Source organism: Pleurodeles waltl, chromosome 3_1 (assembly GCF_031143425.1).
Source record: "Pleurodeles waltl isolate 20211129_DDA chromosome 3_1, aPleWal1.hap1.20221129, whole genome shotgun sequence".
Taxonomy (NCBI): domain Eukaryota; kingdom Metazoa; phylum Chordata; class Amphibia; order Caudata; family Salamandridae; genus Pleurodeles; species Pleurodeles waltl.
In genome coordinates this window covers 1,273,790,246-1,273,812,478 of record NC_090440.1, presented here as the reverse complement: position 1 = coordinate 1,273,812,478, position 22,233 = coordinate 1,273,790,246, and the positions used below count along the sequence as shown (strand labels likewise).

General features: G+C 46.2%; 1 long non-coding RNA gene across 2 annotated transcripts in view; it reads right to left on the bottom strand.

Moving 5' to 3' along the window:
* Positions 1 to 22,233, bottom strand: part of LOC138283344 (uncharacterized) — a 338,849-nt gene that overhangs the window by 82,917 nt on the left and 233,699 nt on the right. For both annotated transcript variants that reach the window (XR_011201203.1, XR_011201202.1), the window contains one exon: positions 17,030 to 17,074. This is a non-coding gene — a long non-coding RNA (uncharacterized lncRNA). The remainder of the gene's footprint in view (positions 1 to 17,029; positions 17,075 to 22,233) is intronic.

Here is a 22,233-nt window from a genome sequence, read left to right as displayed (position 1 = left end):
AATCAATGTTAAAGCAGGCTGCAATTGCAACAAAAAGGCAGGAAAATGGAGTGTCTTTCATTCCTCACAAAATGTATGTGATGAGAAAGACAAATCAACAATGAAGAATGACCTTTCTTCAGACCAACCATCTCAACCAAATGAAACTAATCTTAATCCTACCAAAATGTAGCTATATTAATATTCTCCCTCTATGCTAGAGACCAAAAACACAATTCCATCAGTTTCAAGGAATCCTGAATAAGGGGGTCATTCCTACCCTGGCGGTCATAGACCGCCAGGGTAGGTGACGGAGGAAGCACCGCCAACAGGCTGGCGGTGCTTCCGGGGGCATTCTGACCGCGGCGGTAAAGCCACGGTCAGAAAAGGGAAGCCTGCGGTTTCCCGCCGGCTTCCCGCTGCCCCAGGGAATCCTCCACAGCGGCGCTGCAAGCAGCGCCGCCATGGGGATTCCGACCCCCTTCCCGCCAGCCTGGTTCTGGCGGTTTTCACTGCCAGAACCTGGCTGGCGGGAACGGGTGTCGAGGGCCCCCTAACAGGGCCCCACATTGATTTTCAGTGTCTGCGTGGCAGACACTGAAAATCGCGACTGGTGCAACTGCACCCGTCGCACACCAGCAACTCCGCCGGCTCCATTCAGAGCCGGCTTCCTCGTTGCTGGTGCTTTCCCGCTGGGCGGGCGGGCGGCCTTTTGGCGGTCGCCCGCCCGCCCAGCGGGAAATTCAGAATCACCGCGGCGGTCATTTGACCGAGCTGCGGTGTTCTGGCGGGGGAACTTTGGCGGGCGGATGACCCCCTAAGTCTGATACAATTTGCAGAATCTCAAATGCTCATCTCTCTGACACGAAACTCCCTTCACTGGCCTCTACTATAGCAAGACATCAAGTTCAAGATACTTTGGTTTATGTAAAGTGACTTCTGAGAAAAGGCCCCTTTATTTTTTACATTTCTTGATCAAAATATTACCAACTATTAGGGCATCTGAGGTCCACTGTTGCTTCAGTCATTACCAAAACAATACCAGAAAAAGAAGAACACAGGAAGAAAGATTTGTGTTTTGCGCCCAACTACAAAATAACATTCACCATGCCTTAAGACACTTGGGGCCTGATTCTAACTTTGGAGGACGGTGTTAAACCGTCCCAAAAGTGGCGGATATACCACCTACCGTATTACGAGTTCCATAGGATATAATGGACTCGTAATACGGTAGGTGGTATATCCGCCACTTTTGGGACGGTTTAACACTGTCCTCCAAAGTTAGAATCAGGCCCTTGATGTTCTCCTGAACCATCAGAGCCATCTGGAGTTCTTGAAATGCTGGTTACCTTAACCCCTTAGCTGCTGCCCCCTCCCCCCCTCCCCCCCCAGTGCTGAGCCCTTTATTGGCTATTTGGGGTAATTCGCACTTAGGCCTTCATAACATTTTATTCACATAAGCTATCCAAGCCAAATTTGCGTCCTTTTTTTCCAACATCCTAGGGATTCTTAAGGTACCCAAAGTATGTGGGTTCCCCTTGAAGAGACCAAAAAATTAGCCAAAATACAGCAAGAATTTCATTTTTTTTTTAATAAATGGGGAAAAAGGGCTGCTGAAGAAGGCTTGTGGTTTTTTTCCTTGAAAAGGGCATTAACAAAGGATTTGAGGTGCTAACATCACCATCTTTTCAGCTTTCAGGAATAGGCAGACTCGAATCATAAAACCACATTGTTCAGCACAATGTTGGCATTTTACTGGGACATACCCCATTTTTACTATTTTTTGTGCTTTCAGCCTCGTTCCAGTTAGTGACAGAAATGGGTGGGAAAACAATGCTGGATCCTGGCCAGCTAAACATTTCTAAAAAGTAGACAAAATTATGAATTTACCAAGGGGTCATTTGTGTAGATCCTACAAGGTTTTACTACAGAAAATAACAGCTAAAATAAATAAAATATTGAAATTGAGGTAAGAAACAGCCATTTTCTCCATGTTTTACTCTCTAACTTTTTTCTGCGATGTCAGCAATATACCGTTACGTCTGCTGGACTCTTATGGTTGCCAGGATATATAGGGCTTGTAGGTTCATCAAGAATCCTAGGTACCCAGAGCCAATAAATGAGCTGCACCTTGCAATGGGTTTTCATTCTATACTTGGTATTCAGCAATTCATTAGCTGAAATATAATGAGTAAAAAATAGGTATCAAGAAAACCTTTGTAGTTCCAAAATGGGCAGAAGATAAGGTGTTGAGAAGCAGTGGTTATTTGCATAACTCTGAATTACGGGGTCCCCATACTAGCATGTGAATTACACGGCATTTCTCAAATAGACGTCTTTTTACACACTGTCTTACATTTGGAAGGAAACAATGTAGAGAAAGACAAGGGGCACTAACACTTGTACTGCTATTCTGTGTTCCTCCAAGTCTCCAAATAAAAATGGTACCTCACTTGTGTGGGTACGCCCAATGCCAGCGACAGGAAACGCAACATGGACACATCATATTTTTACATTGAAAACAGAGCTGTTTTTTGCAAAGTGTCTAGCTGTGGATTTTGGCCTCTAGCTCAGCCAGCACCTAAGGAAACCTACCAAACCTGTGCATTTTTAAAAACTAAGCACCTAGGGGAATCTAAGATGGGGTGACTTGGGGGGATCTCCCCAGGTTCTGTTACCCAGAATCCTTTGCAAACCTCAAAATTTGGCCAAAAAAAACACCTTTTCCTCACATTTCGGTTACAGAAAGTTCTGGAATCTGAGAGGAGCCACAAATGTTCTCCCACCCAGCGTTCCCCTACGTCTCTCGATAAAAATGGTACCTCACTTGTGTGGGTAGGCCTAGTGCCCGCAACAGGAAATGCCCCAAAACACAACATGGACACATCACATTTTCCCAAAGTGCTGTTTTTTGCAAAGTGCCTTGCTGTGGATTTGGCCTCTAGCTCAGTCGGCACCTAAAGAAACCTACCAAACCTGTGCATTTTTGAAAACTAGACACCAAGGGATATCCAGGATGGAATGACTTGTGGGGCTCTCACCAGGTTCTGTTAACCCGAATCCTTTGCAAACCTCAATATTTGGCAAAAACCACATTTTTCCTCACATTCTGGTGATTAAAAGTACTGGAATCTGAGAGAAGCCACAAATTTCCTTCCACCCAGCATTTCCCCATGCCTCCTGATAAAAATGGTACCTCACTTGTGTGGGTAGGCCTAGGGCCCACAACAGGAACAAATCACACAAAGGTCAATGCTGGTCCTTACATGAGGGCAACTGTTGACCCTGAGGTGATCCATTACCTGACTCAGGCACTAGGTACAGGCTCTTAAGTGGGGTAGCGTTTTTATCAGGACAGGTGGGGAAACACTGGGTGGTAGGAATTTTGTGAATCCCAGCATATTTCTGTAGTTTGTGTAACAGAAATGCAAGAAAATAGTTTTTTATTCAACATTTCAACTTTGCTGGGTATTGTGGTTAAGAAAACTTTGGGGAATCCACACAAGTCACACCTCTGTGGACTCCCCCGGATGTCTAGTTTCCAGAAATTGTCTGGGTTTGGTATGTTTCCCTATATGGCTGCCGAGCCCAGGACCAAAAATACAGGTGCCTGCTTCACAAAACCAGTTTGTTTTGTGATAGATAATTTTGATGTCGCCACAATGCGATTTTGGTGGTGGAATTTGGGGCTGAACTAAATTGGGGAGCTCCCAAGAGAGCACTCTCTCTGTGCTTGCTGCTGCATGCACCTGCTCCCCTGTGTTGGGCTAACCCGCTATTGTCCCGCTGCACAGACTGTGCTTGCGAAGGGACAGCAGGACTGTCCTCATCACCTCCCTCATAATCACTGGAAGAGGAGTTATCGAATGGGACTCCTCTGACTGAAAAATCACTCCCGAGTCTGCTCCATTGCCCTATCTCTCAGATGCTGTCTCAGTATCAGCTGTCTCAGTCACTGATCCTATGCCAGAGCTGTCCTCTATAACTCGAGTGAGGGCTTGAGCAGAAGTCATCCATCGAGGTGCCATCTCTGCTACCGGTTAAACTGTCGTTCTAAAACACTAGCCTATGTAGACGGTCACAAAATTGCTGGTTGGTGTGTGTGTGATACCTGCAACAATAGAGGTCACCTTACCTTCGCTTCTTCCCTCAATCAGCATGTTCTCTCAAGACACTCAAAAAAGCAAATCCCACAATCATTATTGGTGCTCCCATGACCTCCTCCTCGGATTCCCTCACTACCACCTAGCAAAAGTGCCCTTCATCTCTTCATAGCCCCCCAACACATACATTTATTTGTATTATGGCGCAGGTAATGGCTGGCTTTACTAATCCACTCAGCTATTCACCTATAATACAGTTTTGATCCTTTCAGTAGGCATTTTACTGGGACATTCCCCATTTTTACTATTTTTTGTGCTTTCAGCCTCGTTCCAGTTAGTGACAGAAATGGGTGGGAAAACAATGCTGGATCCTGGCCGGCTAAACATTTCTAAAAAGTAGACAAAATTATGAATTTACCAAGGGGTCATTAGTGTCGATCCTACAAGGTTTTACTACAGAAAATAACAGCTAAAATAAATAAAATATTGAAATTGAGGTAAGAAACAGCCATTTTCTCCATGTTTTACTCTCTAACTTTTTTCTGCGATGTCAGCAATATACCGTTACGTCTGCTGGACTCTTATGGTTGCCAGGATATATAGGGCTTGTAGGTTCATCAAGAATCCTAGGTACCCAGAGCCAATAAATGAGCTGCACCTTGCAATGGGTTTTCATTCTATACTGGGTATTCAGCAATTCATTAGCTGAAATATAATGAGTAAAAAATAGGTATCAAGAAAACCTTTGTAGTTCCAAAATGGGCAGAAGAAAAGGTGTTGAGAAGCAGTGGTTATTTGCATAACTCTGAATTACGGGGTCCCCATACTAGCATGTGAATTACACGGCATTTCTCAAATAGACGTCTTTTTACACACTGTCTTACATTTGGAAGGAAACAATGTAGAGAAAGACAAGGGGCACTAACACTTGTACTGCTATTCTGTGTTCCTCCAAGTCTCCAAATAAAAATGTTACCTCACTTGTGTGGGTACGCCCAATGCCAGCGACAGGAAACGCAACATGGACACATCATATTTTTACATTGAAAACAGAGCTGTTTTTTGCAAAGTGTCTAGCTGTGCATTTTGGCCTCTAGCTCAGCCAGCACCTAAGGAAACCTACCAAACCTGTGCATTTTTTAAAACTAAGCACCTAGGGGAATCTAAGATGGGGTGACTTGGGGGGATCTCCCCAGGTTCTGTTACCCAGAATCCTTTGCAAACCTCAAAATTTGGCCAAAAAAAACACCTTTTCCTCACATTTCGGTTACAGAAAGTTCTGGAATCCGAGAGGAGCCACAAATTTTCTCCCACCCAGCGTTCCCCTACGTCTCTCGATAAAAATGGTACCTCACTTGTGTGGGTAGGCCTAGTGCCCGCAACAGGAAATGCCCCAAAACACAACATGGACACATCACATTTTCCCAAAGTGCTGTTTTTTGCAAAGTGCCTTGCTGTGGATTTGGCCTCTAGCTCAGCCGGCACCTAAAGAAACCTACCAAACCTGTGCATTTTTGAAAACTAGACACCAAGGGATATCCAGGATGGGATGACTTGTGGGGCTCTCACCAGGTTCTGTTAACCCGAATCCTTTGCAAACCTCAATATTTGGCAAAAAACACATTTTTCCTCACATTCTGGTGATTAAAAGTACTGGAATCTGAGAGAAGCCACAAATTTCCTTCCACCCAGCATTTCCCCATGCCTCCTGATAAAAATGGTACCTCACTTGTGTGGGTAGGCCTAGGGCCCACAACAGGAACAAATCGCACAAAGGTCAATGCTGGTCCTTACATGAGGGCAACTGTTGACCCTGAGGTGATCCATTACCTGACTCAGGCACTAGGTACAGGCACTTAAGTGGGTAGCGTTTTTATCAGGACAGGTGGGGAAACACTGGGTGGTAGGAATTTTGTGAATCCCAGCATATTTCTGTAGTTTGTGTAACAGAAATGCAAGAAAATAGTTTTTTATTCAACATTTCAACTTTGCTGGGTATTGTGGTTAAGAAAACTTTGGGGAATCCACACAAGTCACACCTCTGTGGACTCCCCCGGATGTCTAGTTTCCAGAAATTGTCTGGGTTTGGTATGTTTCCCTATATGGCTGCCGAGCCCAGGACCAAAAATGCAGGTGCCTGCTTCACAAAACCAGTTTGTTTTGTGATAGATAATTTTGATGTCGCCACAATGCGATTTTGGTGGTGGAATTTGGGGCTGAACTAAATTGGGGAGCTCCCAAAAGAGCACTCTCTCTGTGCTTGCTGCTGCATGCACCTGCTCCCCTGTGTTGGGCTAACCCGCTATTGTCCCGCTGCACAGACTGTGCTTGCGAAGGGACAGCAGGACTGTCCTCATCACCTCCCTCATAATCACTGGAAGAGGAGTTATCGAATGGGACTCCTCTGACTGAAAAATCACTCCCCGAGTCTGCGCCATTGCCCTATCTCTCAGATGCTGTCTCAGTATCAGCTGTCTCAGTCACTGATCCTATGCCAGAGCTGTCCTCTATAACTCGAGTGAGGGCTTGAGCAGATGTCATCCATCGAGGTGTCATCTCTGCTACCGGTTAAACTGTCGTTCTAAAACACTAGCCTATGTAGACGGTCACAAAATTGCTGGTTGGTGTGTGTGTGATACCTGCAACAATAGAGGTCACCTTACCTTCGCTTCTTCCCTCAATCAGCATGTTCTCTCAAGACACTCAAAAAAGCAAATCCCACAATCATTATTGGTGCTCCCATGACCTCCTCCTCGGATTCCCTCACTACCACCTAGCAAAAGTGCCCTTCATCTCTTCATAGCCCCCCAACACATACATTTATTTGTATTATGGCGCAGGTAATGGCTGGCTTTACTAATCCACTCAGCTATTCACCTATAATACAGTTTTGATCCTTTCAGTAGGCATATAAATCTTCTCTGCTACTTTATGGCATCAAAACTGCCACTAGACAAAAGTCTGATCCTTTTCTAGCAGAAACATAATCACAAGAGTTACTTTACTTTTTTATTGCTGCCTAAAAGCTACAGTTGAATCGCGTCAGTTGGAGTATGTGCATTGCTTTGAAGACGCAAGCTGCAACTGCAAGAGAACTGGTGACGAATATACATATGTATATATATATATATATATATATATATATGTAAAAAGATCACTTTTATATTTGGGTGTGGTATTCTTGGGGGCCGGTCGCATTCCCCAGGGAAACCACACACGTTGACAAAAAATATATATATATAGATATATTATTATACATATAGTTATATATATATAGATCTATCTATAGACATATGTATATATATATATATACATATCTATATATCTCATTAAAGAACAAAAATATATTTCTACTATAACGTTTCAGCTTCCGCCTTCCTCAGGTAGTACAAGATGGTTTGCTCAGTGGCTGCACAGCTGACACTGGTGGATTTTCAAAAAGCATCATGAGTGAAGATTCCAATTGGAAATGTGGAATCAATGCAGTCCTGAGAACTCTTCAGATATGCAGAAATCAAGTGGTATTGTCAGTGATGTTCAGTCCATCTGGATGCAGAGATTTTAAACGGTACATCCAGAAATTTTCTCTGATGTCCAGTAGTTCTTCACATGTGATGCACCTTTTGGAATCACAGCAATGAACTCCTGCATTTGTTACAGCTTGCTTAAGTTCAGCTCTCACAATAAGTGATCGTAAATTGGGAGCTCTGCGGTAAGCAATGACTGGCGGTTTTGGAAAAAGCTTTTGCAATTTTTCACAAGTAGATAGTAAGGGAAAAGTTGTTTGTATTATATTTCTGTAGTTGGGATTCAGTGCCAACGTCAAAGCTGTAAAAAACAATATGTAGGTCAAACTGTGAATGACCTCCGTACACGATTCAGGAACTTCCAGGACTGTTCTCCAGGACTTAAGTCAAGTATGGTGCAACGTCCAAGGCCACACCAACAGGTCCCTCAGGAGGTTCTGGGGCATTGGGGTGCAGAGGTGTCCCATTCAAGTCACTAGGGATTGGGCCAGTCACAAGATGCTGCAGGGGTGGACTGAGAGACTAGCTGGGCGAATCACCAAGGGGGATCAAGTCTTCCAATGCTCTTTTCTTAAGTGCTGTTGGGTGAAGAATTGGTTTGGTTCGTCGGGTTTCCGTCACTGGTAGCGGTCAGGATAGAAGGGCCTGGAGAAAAAATCCACAAGAGTGAACTGAGGGTCCAGTCTGACCAAGCCAACAAGTAGACTAAAGTCTTATGAGGCTGGGAGACATGGGAACACCGACGGGTCTCTTCTCCTTGGCCCGGGGGTGACGTGTGCAGAGGTGTCCTGAGGTCTTTATCTCCAGTTCACTCGCAGTATAAGGGGAGTCTGTGAAAAGAGGCTGCAGACACTTTTGGGAAGTCCATAGTGCACAAACTCAAGGTGGGCTTTGTCTCTGGAGGGTGTGGTAACTAAACTGACACCATTGGCTCACTTCAGCTCGGACTAGGAGACTCAGGTGCAGTGGTGTTGTCCAGCATCAGGTTTTTGCGGTCCTGGGTCCTCACAGTTGTCTGCAGAAAACAGCTCCTCTGGTGAAAGGGAGCTCTTCTTGGTGATTTGTGAAACATTGAAACCTCTCCCAGTTTCTTGTCGGCTGTACAGTGGTAGGACAGGTCAGTTGCTCCTCAAGGGTTGGGTGCAGCAGGCAAGCTGGCAGGGCTGGCGCCAAGTCACTCATGCTCCTTCGTTCTCTGGTCAACAAGCTTCTTTGTCAACTCCTTCTTTTGTGTCCAGCGAAGATCCAAAGTTCTGGTACCAGGGGCTCCCCTAAATACTCAATTTAGGGGTGTTAAGGGGAGTGATGGTTAATAGCCAATGGGCTGCTGACCCCTAGAACGACTACACCCTCTATATGACCACTTCCTTTGGAGAATGTGCATCACCTTATCCCAGAATTCCTAATTCCACCATACACAAGATGGTGAAATTTCTGAGGTAGTGTTTACGTCAGGCTGCTCTCCCTAGGGGTGCATCCAGAATGCAAGTGCAACACGTCTCCTAGAGCAAATCTTCCCACCTGTCCAGGTGTCTAATAGGCCCTGGTTCGGGGGGCATCTCCTTCTGAGGAGAGCCAGATCTGCACAGTGGCACTGGGTCCCTTAGAGTGGCACAAGTTATGCTGCAGCTCTTAGTACCTATGCCCTAGGTACCAGGGGTACCAATTAGTAGGGGTTACAGATGTGCTACAGGCCTAACCAATTGAGGATCAAGTGACCATGGGTCTTGTTTTTGGGGAAGGAACACTCGCACTGGAGCCCTGGTTAGCAGGAACCCAGTACACTTCAGTCAAAGTTGCATCAAAACCAGGCAAGTGTGGGGGTGCATATTGCAACCAGAAATCAACCCAGCTTCCTACACCCTCATGGGAGATAAGCTGCACTATACAAATCTACATAACATAACATAAAATAAAAACACATAAAATAATATAACATAACATAACTTAACGGTACGTAGCATAGAATGACAGAACACAACATAACATGACAATATATTGAGACACAATGGCAGGGTCATTGGCAAGTGGTACTGTGTCAAAACTACAGAAATATTTTTCTATTGTTAAGTTTCCACTTTTGTCAAGGAGTGTTATGTTTTCCTAATCAGCATCCACTTGGGCATGATCTTATGTTCTTTGTAGTGCCATGTCACACAATCAATTTTGTAGGAGCATAAATATGAAAAACAAATATGATTTAAGCTGCTATACAATGAAGTTTCAGATTAGATGTATTCAATTGTCATCATCTATTGTTAACAGTATCGGGGCGTGGTTTGACAGCCTATCGTGGCGGCTGCCTAGAATCGGAGCTCCGAGCCGGCCTACATAAAAATCCTGCTAGTATCATTGGCTGGGGGGCCCCCGTGATATACTGAACAGGGGGAGGCCCACCAGCAGGAGCGGACCGGAGTGGTGAGGCCCAGGGAGCTGCAGGCCCCCTGTGGAGGGCAGCACGTGCCTGACGGATGTGCCGGCGAGTCGGCCGTGTGGGCTGCAGATCTGGGGAGCGGCTGCAGGCGCTAGAGTGGGCGCGGTGCAAGTATGCACGGCGGAGTCTGGGGAGCAGCAGTAGTGCGGTGACGAGCGTTGCGTTGTCCACGGCCCCGAATGGGGAAGCGCTAGGGGTAGAGCCCAGCCAATTCCTGAGGAACCCGCAGGAACAGAAGCTTGGAGCAAGAGATGCCTGCCACCAGGTGAGGAGGCTGAATGGAGGTAGAGGGAGACTTCTGGACTTTGTGACCCCGGAATGGAGGAGAGCTGTTGGTGGGGGCACCCCCAAGGATCGACGTGGGGTGTCCCCTGCCCCACCCTCCTCCTGCGGATGTTGGAAGGCTTGATTGGGGGGTATCGGGGTGAGGCGCCCAGGGCTGTGATTAACCCCACAGCAACCCCAAATCTAGTGGGGACAGGAGACGCTGGCATAGCAGCGGCTGAGAGGGCGGAGGCCTGACTCTCCTGTGAAGGATTGCCTGGAGAAGCTCCCTTGTTGAGTGAGGGGATCTATGAGCGGGGGATTACCGGCACCCTAAACAGTGGGGCTCAACCATATTTCTTGACATTGGGGGGAGGTGGATCCCGGCCGCTCCACGTGCCTATCGAACAATGGGGAAACTCAGGCATAAGATGCAGGGAACATCCCAAGCGTAGCAGGGACTTGATCGTCAATTAGCCAGTGGTGAATCGGAGGAGGGTGCAGCATCCAGTACGATACAGGACACATTAAATAAGATCCTTGGAGCGATTGAAGTCACTAAGTTAACCTTAAGTCAGGAAATCGAAAAAGTCTCCTCTGAACTAAGTCACTTACGAACAGACCAACACAAACTGGCGGACAACGTAACAGTTACAGAAACATCACTGGAAGAGTTGCAGCCCGTGCACAGGGCCCTCCGGGCTAAGGTCACATGCCTATCTGAGCAAGTTCAGGTCTTGGAACGACAGGCAGAAGACGCGGAAGGCCGTACTCAGCGCAACAACATACGAATTGTTGGAATGCCAGAAGGCATTGAGGGCACTGACGCAGTGGCCTACCTAGAGACATGGCTGTGCACTATTATGAATGGACGGCCTCTCACACTCTTCTTCGCCCTTGAAAGAGCACACCGAGTCCCTACCCGTAGACCTCAGCCGGGAAGACCACCCCAACCAATTGTAGCAAAACTTTTACACTATTGAGACCGTGACCTGCTGTTACAGGCGGCTCACGAGAAGGGCCCTTTTCAGGTGGAGGGGTGCAATACCACCTTTTTCCCAGACTTTATGCTGGCGGTCCAAACTCGGCGCGCCACCTCCCTAGAGGTGAAGCGAGCCCTACGAGAGGAGGGGCTCCGTTATTCCTTACTGTTCCCATCTAAATTGAAGGTTATATGAGACGGCACCACACACTTCTTCCAGGAGCCTGATGAGGTGTGAGCCTGGCTAGGGGCCTACCGCAGGGGACCCACAGACATCAAACAAGTGGAACATAGACAACCACACCATTGGGGCAAGAGACGACACGCCAAAGACTCTCAGAAAGACCGTCAGGTGACGAAACCCACAAGCCAACAGGCGCGCCAGGGAAAGAGGGCTGCGTTACAGGTGGCAGCCTCCCTAACGGAGACGAGAAGCTCTGAAGATGGCCTGAGATCCGAACCTGAGTCCTTGAATGGAGAGGACTCCACGGATATAGAATCAATGACCAGCGTAATGGAGGGCCTCCCCCAAGTGACGCCTCAGACCTCAGAGGACATCATTTGAGTTGGGGGGTCCGTCTCTGACCATAGTCCACTCTTGATCCACCTAGCTACGATGGAGACTCGCCAACCTATACCGATGTGGCGCCTAAACCCAACAGCGCTGGAAGATGATGTATTCCGTACGGCACTACTAAATTGGTTATCAGAATATTTGACACTGAACCCGGGCTCAGCGACCAGTAGGAGCATTGAGTGGGAGGCCTTATAGGTAGTGGTGAGAAGCCATTGCTTAGGGCATTCGGTGGGCATCCGCCGGGACCTTGAACGGGATATCTCACACTTAGAGGACGACCTACATGAAGGCTTAGATGGTTCACCAGAAGCACAGGCCAAACTGCTGGAGCTCTGGGGGAAATACTCGTTGGCGCTAGAACATCTTAGGTGTCACGACTATAGGACCTATCTGACCAAAATACACGATGAGGAAGGAAAAGCCTGGAGGCCACTGTCGTGGCTGATTCGCCCGGACACTGGGGGGAAGCTGACCACCCGCCTGTTGACTGGGGAGGGAAACATTATTTACACACCTACCCAGATTAACTTCAAATTTATGGAATACTAACAATCCTTGTATAGCTCCATGCACGTAGACTCCGACACCACGCGAGAGAGCTTTCTGTCTGCTCTGCCTAGGACTGTTCTGACTGACGTAGCTAGGGATGGGCTGGGGGTACAGGTCTCTATAGGAGAGGTTAAGGCAGCCATTAAGACCATGGCGTCGGGCAAGACTCCGGGTGCGGATTGCTTGCCTCCGGAGTTTTATAGGCTGGGTTGTGATGTCCTGGCTCCTAGATTAGCGGAGATGTACGCTGAAGCATTTGAAACCAAACTGTTGCCGGCCAATACTAGGGAGGCCATAGTGATCCCATTGCCCAAGACCACACAGGTCGACAGACAGGTTATGGACTTTAGGCCTTTGTCCATGCTCAACACTGATTTTAAGATCCTCAGTAAAGCACTGGCCGTGAGACTGCTGCCACATATGAATGTCCTCATACACCGGGATCAGAATGGGTTCATTCCTGCCTGCAGCACCTCTAAGTATCTCCATCGGTTATACTCCCTGCTATTTGATGACGCCCACCCCCCACATCCGGCAGAAATGAACGTGTCGGTGGATTTTGAAAAAGCCTTCAACACAGTGAGCTGGGAATTCTTAGATGCCACTATGGCACGGCTAGGCCTGGGAGGGACCTGGGGGGCTTGGGTCAGGTTGCTTTACACACAGCCTACAGCCCATGTTAAAATGGGAAGAACGATCTCCTGTAGCTATGATATACACAGAGGAACTCGCAGGGATGCCTTCTGTCCCCCTTGCTGTTCGCCATTGCCATAGAACCCTTAGCGGCGAGACTCAGAAACAAGGCCCAAGATTGGGGCATATGTCGGTGGGGAGGTTTCCATGTAGTCTCTCTGTACGCAGATGATCTGCTTATCTACCTCCGCAATGGCCTGGAGACACTGCCCCAGGTGTTCCAGCTGTTGGACGAGTTTGGAGCCTGTTCTGGTCTCCGCATTAACAAACGTAAGACCTATGTCTTTCAGTTGGTCAGAGGAACAAACCGACCGCTTTCTTGCCCAGAGGAGGTATCCTGGGCACCGCATACTTTTTTCTATCTGGGCATACAGATATATCATGAGACGAGGGACCTCAGAGAGGGCAACCTGGGCCCAGCGATCAGAGCCTCACAGTCTAGTGTTGCTTTCTGGCGCTCCCTGCACCTGCGGACTATGGCTCGGGTGTTTCTTATTAAGTTGGTACCACTTCCCAGACTGCTATATTATTTTGTCAATTTTCCTATCACCCTCCCCCCCTCCTGGTTTCGACCATTTGACATAGTGCTCCGGGAACTGATATGGGATGGTGGAAGACAACGAGTGGCGCTGACCACTACTGAGACTGCCCCGAGATGCCGGAGAGCTCGGAGTCCCTGACTTTGAGTTCTACTTCCTGGCGGCTCAGCTACAGTGGCTGGTGCGGTGGCTCAATGGAGTGGGGTTGGAGGAGCTGACAGCTGACGGGGGAGACCCCAGCGGTATTGGGCTGGTGACAGGATTGCTATTACCTGCTGTACGTGGCATTAAGAGAGGATTGTTGCTGAGGATGGCCCTTGCCAATTGGCAGAGAGTCCTTAGAAGAACACACACAGAAGTATCTTACGCGCCAGCTATTCCACTAGTGGGAATGCCTTGTAGAGACCCCCTCTCTAGCTTTACACAAAGACGATTACACTGCTGGACGGCCGTGGACCTGAACACACTGGATGCACTGTACAGTCAGGGATCGCTGATACCGTTTGATGGCCTTACGGAAAAGACCGGTCTGCCCTGAGGACAGTTCTTGACTCATGAGGCGCTAATGGGGACTATCCGAGTCCTCTAGAAAGGGATAGAGGGGGAGCCCCCCACACACAGGGTATTACAGACTATGCTCTCCATTGGGGGGGCTCACATTTGGTCTCCTGGTTATACAGGTCGTTGTTGGCTACGGTACAGAACCCGATGGATGCTCTGCAGGCTAAGTGGGAGACAGACCTAGACAGGCGCCTCACTGATGGAGAGTGGGATAGAATTCTTGCTTATGCTCCCTTGGTCTCCCAAAACATCCAACTAAAATATATACAATACAATTACACGCATAAGACTTACCTCACCCCACGGCGAATGATGCTCATCTACAGTGGGGCTGGGAGGAGCTGCCCACGGTGCTGTTTATTAGATGCAGGATTTGGGCACATGACATGGGAATGTCCACAGTTGAAACAAATTTGGAGGGGGGTTATCCATAAAATTAACAATACGCTACATAGACAACTAGAGCCCACAATGGAAATATGCCTCCTGGGGCTCTTCAATCGGCAAACGCCCTAACAAAGCGGGCAATAGATTTGTGGATATGGCCCTGGTGCTGGACAAACGCCGAATATCCATGGCATGGAAAAACGCTGAGGGTCCCAGCCTTCTGATCTGGACACAGGATGTCAAGAGGTGGGGAAGAGCGGAGGTGAGTGCCTTGAAGAGGGAGGAGAGCAGAGGGATGAGGCGTAGACCACTGGCCCCACTGTGGTCAGAGGTGATGGACAGCTGGGAGAACAGTGCCATGGGAATAGACACTGACTCTGGGAGTGGTACTGGAAGTTCTGTGATGAGTTTATAGGAGGGAATGTAAGAAGGGTAACTTTGTGTTGTCTCCAGGATTCTAGAGATGAGGCATGAGGGTAGGTGGCTCTAACCCCCTACATAGCCATCCCGTACACTGACCCAGGGACAGTCTTCAAATGCAGATGTTTATGTTTAGTGTCGCCACACAACCTGGTTATACACATGTAGAAACCATGGGCAGATTGTTTGTTCTGTTTCTCATAGTTCTGTTGTATTATTGGCTTTGCTTCTGGCTGTCTCGCCTGATGCGCAATTCAGGATACAAACGGGTAGAGAAACCTCTAAAAAGGCATGAAGTCCACTACTGCAGGCACTAGCCAATGGACTATAGAGATACGAACATTTCCACCCACTACTTCCCACTTCCTAAGAGAGCTGCTGAGAACAACTGTACATCTTGCTACGGTAGACACGCTCATAAAGGGGTGATAACTTTAGCGACTCCAAGGTACTATCATGCTACGTTATAATTACGATTTGCCTATGCAACATATATGTGCCACATATATGAATGTTATGTAGTATGATGTACAGAATACTAAGCGCTTTTTTATACCTGTTGGAGCTCCAGATGAAAAGCCAATGAAATTAAAATTTTAAAAAAATCTATTGTAAATAGTATCAAGTACTGTTTAGCATTATTAATTGAAGCTGCTATACAATGATGTTGGACATGGTCCTTTCTGCAGGGTCATCCTCAAACTTTTTGCCGTCCCCTCTCCTTTTTGCTGAATTTGTTGTTTTGGGGTTTAGGACTCTGGGTACTATACCACTGCTGACCAGTGCTAAAGTGCATGTACTCTTTCCCTAAAACATGATAACATTGGCTTAATTACAATTGGTATATTTGATTTAATTGTAGGTCCCTAGAAAAATGAACTACCTGTGCCTAGGGCCTGTAAATTAAATGCTACTAGTGGGTGTGCAGCCTTGATTGTGCCACCCACTGCAGTAGTCTGTCAAACATGGCACAGGTCTGCCATTGGAGGGATAGTGGTTGTAGTTTTAAACTGCCATGTCGACCTGTCAAGTTAATCCACGTGCTAGGTCCAAACCTTCCTTTTTAATACATATAAGTCACTCCTAAGGTAGGTGTGACGGGCCGGCGCGATATGGCCTGTTCACAAACCCGACTTGTGCTGGCACTACCACAATTGCCCCAGTTCTTCTTGAAGAGGCAGCGAATCCGGATTCTCTTCCGGCAGTGAAGGCGGGGCCAGGAATTTGTGGCGCGGGACCTGGTCGGCCTGAAAAACTGGCGGACGAGAGGAGAGAGGCACGCAACGGAGGAGTAGTTAGCAGCTGTACAGGAGGACAGAACGGCGACCACCGACAGAAGCCAGAAGGAGAAGAGGAGTCGGACGGCGGAACAGACATCTCGGCGTCCTGGGAGGCGTAACGCGAACCTACCAGCCACGCTTCAGGAGAAGTGTGGCAACCTCAGGTGCGTTCCGGGAGCAAGCAAAGGGGTGCAAGGGTGGTTGGATGGGGAGAAGGGAACGAGAGTCAAGGGGGAGTGGGAGAACGGGAAGAGAAGGGAAAGAGAGACAAGGGGGAGTGGGAGGATGGGAAAAGAAGCAGAAAAGAAAACGGGAAAAGCCCTCCACAGAAAAAGTATAAGGGACAGAGAAAACCACAATAGATAGAAATACCCAGCAGAAAGAAGACGTGGGATTGCCACTCATTAAGGCAAAGGAACCAGAAAAAAAAAGCAGAAGGCTAGAAAGGAAAGAAGAAAGAGAAGGGAAACACAGCAGAAGCTACAAAGACAGAGAAGTACAAAAGAAGTATAGAGAAGAGACAGTGGAGGAGAAGAAGCAAGAAAAGGACCCTACAATAGAAGGTGCTTCCAGGAAATAAGAGGGAGAGACGAGGTGCCAGTGAGAGATAAAAGGAAACAAAAAAGACGTTAGAAAGACCGGAGAGAGAGAAAAGCCCCTATGATACGACACAGAAGAAAGAAAAGCAGGGTAGGGAAAGAAAAGAGCCACAAAAGAAAAGAAAAGGAACTTACCGATACTTCTCTTGTTCTTTTCCTCACCTGCGCTTCCTGGGAGCCCTGCAAGAGAGAAGACCAGGGAAGAGGTGAAAAGCCAGGAAAAGGAAACAAACAAAAAGGAAACAGCACAGGAAAGACACTTATATGACGCGCCAGATAGTCCTAAAAGCCAATAAAGTACACCTAAAACCAACCAACCAACCCTATCTCTTCATGTCGTCCTTGACCCCGTCCGGTCACAGTAGGGTAGGGTGAAGTCTATTTAAAACATGGTTCATGTAAATGTTTAAGTTTTACATGTCCTGGTAGTAAAAAACTATTACTTTCGTTTTTCACAGCTGCACGGTCTATCTCTCCTATAGATTAACATTGAAATTATCTTACTACATTTTATAAGTGTAATTTTCAATTGGGAAAAGAAAAATATTTTGAGGTTGGTGTCTCTGGACTCACAATTTCAAAACACAACTTATGGTAAAGTTAGATTTTAAGTTTCAAGTCTGAAAATGCCACACACAAAGGGTGCATAGATGTACCTTAAGGGCCATTCACATCCTGATGGGCCAAAAACATCCTGATGGGTCATTCTGGGCAGGATGGGAGAGAGGAGCTGAAACTTGAACCTGAATGGGCTTTGCCTGCCCCCACATTAAGAGCTGCATACACACCTATAGTGAGTCTGAAGCCAGGGTAAAAAGGGAAGGTACTTTGTGCACTTCAAATGCCTCTATTTTAAGTCTCCCCAATTCAGAGGCACAACTGGGTATAAGTAGTGAACTTCTGACCCCATCAAATCATCACACTTCTGGAACTGAGGATATTTTGCTAGGAAGATGGACTTCACTGTTGTGAGCTGGTGGAAACCAACACATCTCCTTCAACGCCGACAAACTGCCGATTCAGGAGACATTGCATCAACGGCTGTGTGGTTCAATTATGACGCATGGCCTACACATAAAGGGTTTAGCAGTGATACATACCCAATTTGCACAGTTGGGAACTAATGCATCACCTACATCGCCCGAATCTATGACAACGCATTGACTTAGCTGCTCCTACCATCACCCCTCGCATCACTCCTCATGTCCTCCCTCAACACTGAGGCAACCCTGAACAAAGGTAGTGATTTCAGCAGGCCAAGACTGGACTCAGTACCCAACCCATGCTCCATCGCCGTCAGCCTAAATTTTCAGATTTGATCTGGTGTAGCACAAGCAGATAGGCCCGAGTGGCACCTTATGTTTGTAAGCACTATAGTTTCATTTGTTGTTTAAAAATTCATATCTCAACTTTTACTTATTGGATTTTCATCATATTGGACTTGTTGTATTCATTAAACTGGGCTCTATTGTTCTAACCAGGTGTGGTATATTTTTGTGTGCTGTTTTCACTGTCCTATTGTTTTAAGTATTGCACAAGTACTTTACACATTACCTCTTAAGTGAAGCCTGACTGTTCTCTGCCAAGCTACCAGATGTGAGCGCAGGTTAATTTATGGATCTGGCATAGTCTTTGTATGTACTTTACATAAACTTCATTTTTTATCTTTCAACAAGACACTGATTAGTTTTCCTATACTGTAAACTATGGGGCATATTTATACTCCGTTTGCGCCGAATTAGCGTCGTTTTTTTCGACGCAAATTCGGCGCAAAACTAACGCCATATTTATACTTTGGCGTTAGATGCGTCTAGCGCCAAAGTATGAGTAAAGAGCGTCATTTTTTTGCGTGAACGCCTTCCTTGCGTTAATGAGATGCAAGGAAGGCGTTCCCGTCTAAAAAAATGACGGCGACGCAAATGCGTCGTATTTATACTCCCGGGCAAAAATCACGCCCGGGAGGTGGCGGGTCAAAAAACCCCGCATTTGCGCCACTATTTAACGCCTGGGTCAGGGTAGGCGTTAAGGGGCCTGTGGGCTAAAAATGAGCCCACAGGTGCCCTCCGCTGCCCCCAGGGACCCCCTCTGCCACCCCTGCCCACCCCAGGAGGACACCCAAGGATGGAGGGACCCACCCCAGGGACATTCAGGTAAGTTCAGGTAAGTATAATTTTTTATATTTTTTAATTTTTTTTGTGTGGCATAGGGGGGCCTTATTTGTGCCCCCCTACATGCCACTATGCCCAATGACCATGCCCAGGGGACATAAGTCCCCTGGGCATGGCCATTGGGCAAGGGGGCATGACTCCTGTCTTTACTAAGACAGGAGTCATTTAAATGGCGTCTGGGCGTCGAAAATAATGGCGCAAATCGGGTTGAGGCGATTTTTTTGCCTCAACCTGACTTGCCCCATTTTAAGACGCCCTAACGCCATTTTCCCCCTACGCCGGCGCTGCCTGGTCTACGTGTTTTTTTTCCACGCACACCAGGCAGCGCCGGTCTGCTTGCGCCGGCTAACGCCATTCCATAAATACGGCGCCCGCATGGCGCTTCAGAATGGCGTTAGACGGCGCTAAATTTTTTGATGCTAAACTGCGTTAGCGCAGTTTAGCGTCAAAAAGTATAAATATGGGCCTATGTGTTTTCACTATGTACATTTATGTTTTTTAGGTGTATGATCACTATCGCAGAAGGCAAGCAAGATCACACAGTTATACATGTTGTTCTAATTTGTTGGACAGAGTTTTTTTCACCTGGTCAGTTATTAGTGAATGATAATGTTTAATAATAAAGGGCCTAATTTAGAGTTTGCCAGACAGGTTACTCCTTCACAAACATGATGGATATCCTATCCTCTATACAACAATTCCCATAAGCTATAATGGTATTGTAATACGGTGGACAGGATATCTGTCACGTTTGTGATGGAGTAATTCCCTTTCTCAAACTCTAAATCAGACCTGAAATCACTACATTATATAGATTTTATTACTTATTTTGTTTGAAAATATATGGCTCTTGTAAGACAATCATTAGACTGAACACACAATCCACTGCATGGTCTACGAGGGGTCTATACTTCCTGTCAGGCTCTCGCGATCCGCTCGCAAGATCATACATTTGCAATTAAATTTATAACAGTGCATTTTTTTTGTTTTGAAGAAAGTAAGACATGAGAACTGTTGTTTGAAATAGAAAAACAATTGATATATTAATGCATTGAAGATGTCAAGACAGTTCTCTTTTTTAATGATCTTGTGGGCCTCTTGCAAGACACTGGCGAGATGCCTAAGAGAGGAGAGACATCTCAAGGAAGGATTGTGATTGATCTATATGGATGTCTTTATTTATTTAACAAAGAAAAAAATCTTCCTTCTTGCACCATCTGCCTATTGGGTTCTTCTGTGATTACACCTTTTTGACCACCTCTCTGACTTTGCTGATTTTCTTTGATCGGAATGTCATCAGCTGATTTAGATGAGAACCCTTCTCCTGTTCCTGAGAGCCAGCCATCTCATCAACCTAGGGAGTTCTTGGTCGGGCAATTTTTTCAGATGAGGCCTGGTGAAAAGAAAGTGTATGCCAATTTGTAAAATATGCAAAAAAGTGACCAAGCAAAAGTCCATGAGTACTACTAGGTTGTGGCCCCATTTGAGAGTCATGCACCCTGAATGCCTTGCTCTGGCTGAGTTAGCCCGTGCTATAGAGCTTGATAACTCATCAGGGGCACCACATCTTTTCAACCTGGTGACAGCATGTCTGCCTAGGTACTCACCACTTAAGCAGATACCCAACGCGGTATATCTGAACAAAGTCCTTTTTTGCTTAATTTTTTCTTCTGAGACAAACAGTGGTGCACAAGACAGTCTTGTCCAGGATCATAAATGCCCACCTGCAGTTGTTTTTTTAAAACACTTTTTCCTACATTTTTCTCCTCTTAGTTTTGAAGGGAAAGTTGCTTTTTTACTCCCATCTTCTTGTTTTTGCTCTATCCCATTTAAACAAAATACAAAAAAGTTAAATATGTTAAAAAAAAAAAAAAAAAATGCAGTTGTTCAAAATGTTACATGAAAAAGCTTTTCAGAGCTACCTTACACTTACATCATGTATGTTGTTGATACTATATACCCCTCTTTTCTCCTACTTGATGACTCTCGCTAGAGCCATGATGCTCCCATAGATAGCATGGGTGAATCTTTTAAGCCTCTCTTGAGAGTCAGGCATACAGTTCTCTGTGTCCACTGCGAGGGAGCAGGGTTTGCTAGTTTGCATCCATGAGCTTCTCACGAAACCGTACTTTTATAATGGAATTTGCATTTTTTATGAACATAGCCTTTTGTAATAGTATAATTTATTTGCACCAGATTTTCGCTACTCTTTTTTTTTAATACAGCCTCATAAAACTCTCCTGAGATAGTAAAGTTTTTTGAAGTTACTTAATGTACACTCTCCTTCATTATAGTACACAATTTTTACTTCCTTCTCCTAGGATTTTAGAAAAATCTGACCACCCCAGTCCCAACAGCCCACAGTAAGGCAGAAGTATATAGTAGGGAGTGAGGAGAGACTGGACTCTTCAAAAACAATTCATGACAGAATACCCATTATACAAATAATTTTACAACAGGGAATGATCATTGCACTAAGACCTCTCTCCAGGACAATAAGGATTTGCAATACAGTGTGGGAAAGTACTGGCCTCAACACAGAGAATTTTCTATTTGATGAAGAGTTGTATACTAGAGTGTAGGAAGAAACTGACCTCCCTCGGATCACAGGTGTGTATAGTAGGATATAAAGAGACACTGGCCTCTCCACTGAGAGTTCTCTCAGGGGTGGCAGGTGTATGTAGTAGGGTGTAGTGAGAGACTGGTCCCTATCATTAGATCTTTCTCTTGGATGATAGGTATGTGTAGTAGGCTGTTGTTGGTAAGGACTGGCCTCTCAGCTGAGACATCTCTGCTGAAACATCTCTGTTGAATGACAGATATGGTGCAAAGAGAAATTAAGCTTATCTTTGATGACAAGCATACAGACTAAGGGAGCAAAGAGTGCTGGGTCAGCTCTTACATCTCCCCAGAGTAACACATGTGCAAAATAGACTGTGGGTAAAGACTGTTCTCTCTGCTCATAACTCTCTTTATGCTAATGAATGTCATTAGTAGAGTATCAAATCGAATATCCTCTCTGATGACAACTGTTTCTTGGACACCAGTGTGCATATCTAAATGTAAGGACACACTCACCTCTCTCTCAGACAATTCCATATGGAAACAGGCATGTGTAGTTTAAAATAAAAAAGGAGTTCAGCTGTGAAATTAGAAACAACCAGTGTGTTA